Here is a 6,451-nt window from a genome sequence, read left to right as displayed (position 1 = left end):
ACACAAAACAACAACAAAATACCTCGAACACACTGTCACGGCTATCAATCATCAAAGACCATTAAGGTTTTTGGATGTTTTTGTGTTTTCTTCCCTCTGATTTCATTAAGTTTGGCATTGATGGCTGCACCAATGCTGGCGGGCACCACATGAGGACACTTTCTGTAATGTTGCTCCTGTGAGACAAACAAATAAAAGGTGAAACATTGCTGTTGTTAGGAAGCAAAGTGGCTTACAGTCCATGACTACATATTAAGTTAGACAAATCAACAGCAGCATGGGGTGGTCTACTGTTTGTGGATCTGGACTTCCAAATGGAACCAGAAAGTTGTGAGTTTGACAGGAATTGCCACTATTGTGGCCCTGAGCAAGACACTTAAAAGATTAGTACACTTTGAAATGAAATTAGCCCAAGTTTTACTCAACCTCAAGCCATCCTAGGTGTGTATGACTTTCTTCTTTCTGATGAACATAATCTGAGAAATATTAATAAATATCCTGACGCATCCAAGCTTTATAATGGCAGTGAACAGGATCAACGAGTATGAAGCTGAAGAAAGTGTCTCCATCCACCATAAACATACTCCACACGGCTCCAAGGGGTTAATAAAGGCCTTCTGAAGCGAAGCGATGCGTTGGTGTAAAAAAATATCCATATTTGAACAAGTTATGAAGTAAAACATCTAGCTTCCGCCTTCCGTATTCAACGTACGAAGAAAGTGCGAAACTCTCGCAGTTCAAAAAGCTTATGCTACGTCCAAGGCTTATTCAACCTATTCAACGCCTATTCAACTTACAGAAAAAGTCTAACTGTCGTGACGCCAGTTTACATTTTCTTCGTAAGTTGAATACGGAAGGCGGTCTGGTATTTTGAAGGTGGTATTTTACTTCATAACTTAAATGGATTTTTTTTTTTTTTTACACAAATGCATCACTTTGCTTCAGAAGGACTTTATTAACCCCCTGGAGCCGTGTGGAGTACACGTTTATGATGGATGGATTATGGATGGAGACACTTTCTTCAGCTCATACTCGTGAACCCTGTTCACTGCCATTATAAAGCTCGGATGCGTCAGGATATTTATTAATATTTCTCAGATTGTATTTATCAGAAAGAAGCAAGTCATGTACACCTAGGATGGCTTGAGGGTGAGTAAAACTTGGGCTAATTTTCATTTCAAAGTGACTAAACTAATCCTTTAACCTAAACTTACTCTACGTAATTTCTAATTTTTTTGTTTTCCTCCATTTTTTCAGCCTCTTCTGAGTCTCTGCCAAGGTTGTGCTTGATACTCAACAGTCATTCGGGCAACATTCTTCTGTGGTTTGGGAATCAATGTCCTTTTCCTTTGGGTCTGTCAAGGAACAAGAAAAGATACACATTCATCTTCTTAGACATATTTATCTTCTTACCTCTATAAATGTAAACAGATTAACATAAAATGACTGTACCTGAAGGGGGAGGGAGGGAGATCTCAAAGGAGATCTGGTAATACTTTATTTTAAGGGTCCACAATTATGCATGTGTTAAGCACAAACACACTAGTAATTAATGATTAACTTAACATATAGGCTAGTAAGGGCATATTAGCCATTATTTAAAATTTATTAAACTTTTGAAGTATCCACATTCATGCGATAAATAAGCAAAAAATATGCTAGTAATTAATAATTAACTGAATGTACAGTAAACACCTTTTAGCCATTATTTACAACTTAGCAAACCATATATTATTTTTGTGTAGTAATGTACTTCACCAATTAAGTAAACTGAACAATAAGAAGCTAGTAACTATGTTTAATTAGTGCTGGTTTTATTTATAAATTGTTAAAAGTGTGTAACAAAATTTGACCCCCTGTTGTAAAGTGAAAGTTATATTCAGCCTTGCAAAACACAATAATTAACTTTTGATTCAGACATTTCCATAAATCATATAAACCTCTCAAATTAACACAATAATCAAATTAAACATGAATTATTACACAGTTATTAAACACACTGACACTCATATATAGGCATGTGACGGTATGTTGCGAAGCTGTTATCACAGTATACGGTATTATCACGATATTGAAATAAGTTGCAAAAAAGTGTTGTCATAGTATAACAGGTTTAAGATCTCTTTTTGTAATAACAAAAAGAACTCCGAATGTTTAAATACAATAATACAATATACAAAAAATATATATAGTAAAATTTTCAAACAGATTAAAGTGCAAAAGAATTAGGCTATAAAGAACAACAGGTAACACTTTACAATAAGGCCTCATTATTTAATGCATTAACTAAGATTGAGCAATAGCTACATTTGTTACAGAAAGTATTATTTTTTTGTTAATGTTAGTTAAGAAACACAACTGATCATTGTTAGTTTTATCTCAGGTCCATTAAATACGTTCTTTTGATTTTAATAATGTCATTAAAACAGTATCTAAGAAATTAACATTAAGAATAATTAATGCTTTATAAGTATTTTTCATTGTCAGTTTGGTAATAATGAATTAACATGTTAATTAATGAAGCCATATGTCTCAAAGTTTTACTGAACAATAACAAATAATCAGAACATGTTCAATCATTAGGGCATGTTGTAGTCCAGATTAAAATATAAAAATGTTTAAGTTTGAAAATAAATAGCCTATTAAGTCCTTAAGTATTAAGTATTTGGTGCTGCGATGAACAACGTTGAGATTACAAAATAATGAATGGCTGTTTGAAGCATTTTAAAAACTTCACTAGCGCAATTGCTTTGTTTGTGGGGTTTCCGGGGTAACCGCTGCATTCTGCTGTTCCATCAGCGCCCTCTGCTGTCAGAGAGTGAACGTGCACTTTCATTCAGCGCGTCTCCTTCACTCGTTCCGCCATGTGCTTCTCTTCTCATGCACGTTGGGCTTGTTTACATCTGAGCGCGTGTCCCTTTGACGCAGAATACAGCGGTGTTGTGCATTTGATGGGGAAAGTATTCTTAAATGCATTATAAAAATTTTAATAATTGGTAATAAGTTATTATTTACGGTATTTTGAAGTGCCCACGATAATATCGTGCATATTCATTTTCGTGATATATCGCATTACCGAATATCGGCACATGTCTACTCATATATCACTCTTTGTCTCATTTCATGACACAATTATCATGTTTACAGGTGGTAGCTTTAGCCCATGTGCTAATCAGTTCAGCTCGCGCTGTATGACAGCAGTCTACTCAACTCGACTCAGAATGAATCATTTTAGAAACTTCAACATGTCTTTTAAATTATTTAGAGTAATATCTGGAATTTCACTCACTAAATAGAAATAGAATCATACATTATCACAAGGAAGATTGCTCACAGTGCTTCAACACTCTGGGATCCACTCCGTCTCTTTCCACTTCACTCTTCTCTCTCGCCGACAACACTTCAGGCTGAAGCATCGACTTCAAAAGCTCCACTTTACAAGTGCACTCAAACACATTTCTAGTTAGATCAATGTTTAACCCAGGGATTTTCTAGAGACGCGTTCCGTGCTGATCTGCTGCTCTGACTTTGTCTCATCTGCTCACGCTGAAAGCAGCGCCGGCGCGACCAGTGGGCGGGACTTATGAATGCGCCGCTACTATTGGCTCTTAGGGGTGTTAAGGCCGGAACACACCAAGCTGACGGTTGGCCGTCGGGCAGTTTTTGTTCGTCGGCCGACTAAGTTTTCTCAGTGTGTTCCGCACCGTCGGCTGAAGTTGGTCCTCGTCGGCTTTTTTCCGGCCGATTCGAAATGTTGAATCGGCGTCGGAGCTCGTCGGTCCGTCTGATCATTCTAATTGGCCGTTCAGCTACTGCCACCTGCTGGTACGGAAAGGCGTTTCATCTTGCCCAGGCGCAGAACGGACGTGCTACTTGGCCGTCGGGTGTCGAGCGTCGGTTTGGTGTGTCAGGCCAACTTTGGACCCAGACGCTGCCGACGTGAGCCAACCCCGCAGTCTGCTTTCATCACCACTAGTTCGTTGGCGTCGGCTTGGTGTGTTCCGGCCTTTATGAAAAGTGTTATGTGAATGTTTGGCTAAAGAGATGTCTTTAATCTAGATTTAAACTGGGAGAATGAGTATGAGCCTTATCAGTAAGGCTATTCCAGAGTTTGGGAGTAAAATGTGAAAAACCTCTACCACCTTTAGTGGACTTTGAAATCTACTATCAATAGTCCAGAGTTTTGTGACCTTATTTTGGTTATTTTGCTATTATCTGCTATAATCACAATCTGATTTTTTTTTTTAGATCCCTTAGTAATTATTTATCCTCATTATTCAGAGAACAGACACCGTCCCTATGGAATGTATGGCATAGTATAATTTAAGAAGGAGGAACATAGTAATTCACAACTGTAATTTACGCTAGCATTTTTTAATATATTATGATTTTTAATGTTTTTAACAGAAGTCTCTCTGCTCACCAATAAGGCTGCATTCAAAATACAGTAAAAACAGTAACATTGTGAAACATTATTACAATTTAAAATAAAGTTTATTACGTGAATATATTGTAAAATATAATTTATTCCTGTGATTACAACTGAATTTTCAGCATCATTACTCCAGTCTTCAGTGTCACATGATCCTTCAGAAATCATTATAATATGCTGATTTGATGCTCAAGAAACATTTCTGATGATTATCAATGTTAAAAAACAGCTTTAAAAATTACTCAGGACCTCTGGATGCAGCAGCAGTGGGTGAAACAAAGAGAGTCCACAATGATCCATCCAAATCCATTCAAATAACTATGTTTGGAAACTTTAAAACTGATGCAAACTACACACATCCATTTCATACTTATTCAGAGAAATAAGCATATTCTCAGTGACAGCTTTTTGTAGTGTAACTTACACAAATTCAGCTGTTAATGTACAAATTAATGAATAGTTCAATCTTTTTCCATCATGTTTGGTCTCTATTTGTTTAGAATGTTTCAAAAGGTATTCTGATGGTGGTTTGGGAAGTGAGAAATGCATTGGTAAACTTTAAAGACACTTTAAAGACTTCCATCTGTGTGCTTTATGCAAATGAGTTCTACAGGGGAAAGAAGGGTGGGCCACACTGTGTCCCCTCTGATGCCAGCTGCCAGTCGCAGCACTCGAAAGGAGAAGCGGCAAATTTCAATCTCCTCTTCATTGGAAAGGGATAAAGATACCCTTTCAACAGACACTCTGTTCTGAGACCCAGCCCGCAAGGATCAGACTGTAACAGATATAACCATGTTCTGAGCCTGCAGCCCATTACAGGAAAGGCAGCAACAGACACAAGTTCTAAGTCTCCCATCGGGTGAGATATAACAGATACACCGTACCGTTCTGAGCCTCTGGTTCATCCAGAGAGACAACAACCAATCCCATGATCTGAATCTACAGAGGCAGCAACAGATACAACCATGGTCTGAGCCTCAAAAGATATTAACAAACACTACGTTCAGAGTTCAAGACAGTAACGACTATAGCACATCCCGAGTCTCCATGCCAGAGAGACAAAAGCAGATTGACCAAGTTCTGATTGTCTGGCCCAGAGAGGCAGAAGATACATTTAACTTTTGCAACAAGGTTAAGAGCAAATCTTCACTTCAAGGTACCTTCGTCTGTGTGTTCCAGAATGTTAAGGACCTTCTGCACCTAAGTCAGACTGTTGAAACAGATTCCGGCTCCTCTCTCCATTGCATTGTCATCCAGCACAACCAGTGGAAGACGTCATCGGACTCAACCACGTGGAACTTAAATATCACTTAACCAAACCTCTTTCCAGAGACCGTGGCATTATTATATATTATGAGTAAATGATTTTCTAATTTAATATAACTGATGCTAGTTAATATAAATAATCTTTTAGTTATTTGTTTGATGCATAATAAGGTTCTTCACCTTATTACTTTCAGAGTATCAGTTCAAGCCACACCCAATTCAATCCCTTTTATTTAATGTGTCTTACTTACTTTATCCCTTTATCATTCAAGTCATTCATTTAGTAGTTGTGTTAGTTGTTCTTGATTATGTTTTTGTTCATAAAATATATTGTATTACACCTGTGTCTTCCTTCTGCTGATAATAAAGAGGCTCTACAAGTTAGCAATCACACCAATCTTTCAGATAAATCAGCTGACCAACTCCCTTTACTATACATTAACTTTAAATCATCAAAAATGGAAAACGTTGGTCAAAAACGTAGGTTTACACACAAACTGACCACCAACCGCAAATTTCAGATGTCATATTTCTTTTTCTAGCTCACCGAATGGAACACGCAGGATTATGGGATATCAAAGGCAGCAAAAGATACATCTATGCTGCCTTTAAAACTCGATCAGATGAAGGTATCTCAGTAAACAGTAAGTGAAGCTAACATTGGATTCGGACGTGCCTTGATGCCTTCCTGCCTTGGAATGTGTCCTCCGAAGGCAGAAGTTTTCGGAAAAACTGGTGCCCCAAACTAAGAGA

The sequence above is a fragment of the Ctenopharyngodon idella genome, chromosome 3, assembly GCF_019924925.1.
Source record: "Ctenopharyngodon idella isolate HZGC_01 chromosome 3, HZGC01, whole genome shotgun sequence".
In the NCBI taxonomy this organism is placed as follows: Eukaryota; Metazoa; Chordata; class Actinopteri; order Cypriniformes; family Xenocyprididae; genus Ctenopharyngodon; species Ctenopharyngodon idella.
Note: the sequence above shows the minus strand (reverse complement) of the source record.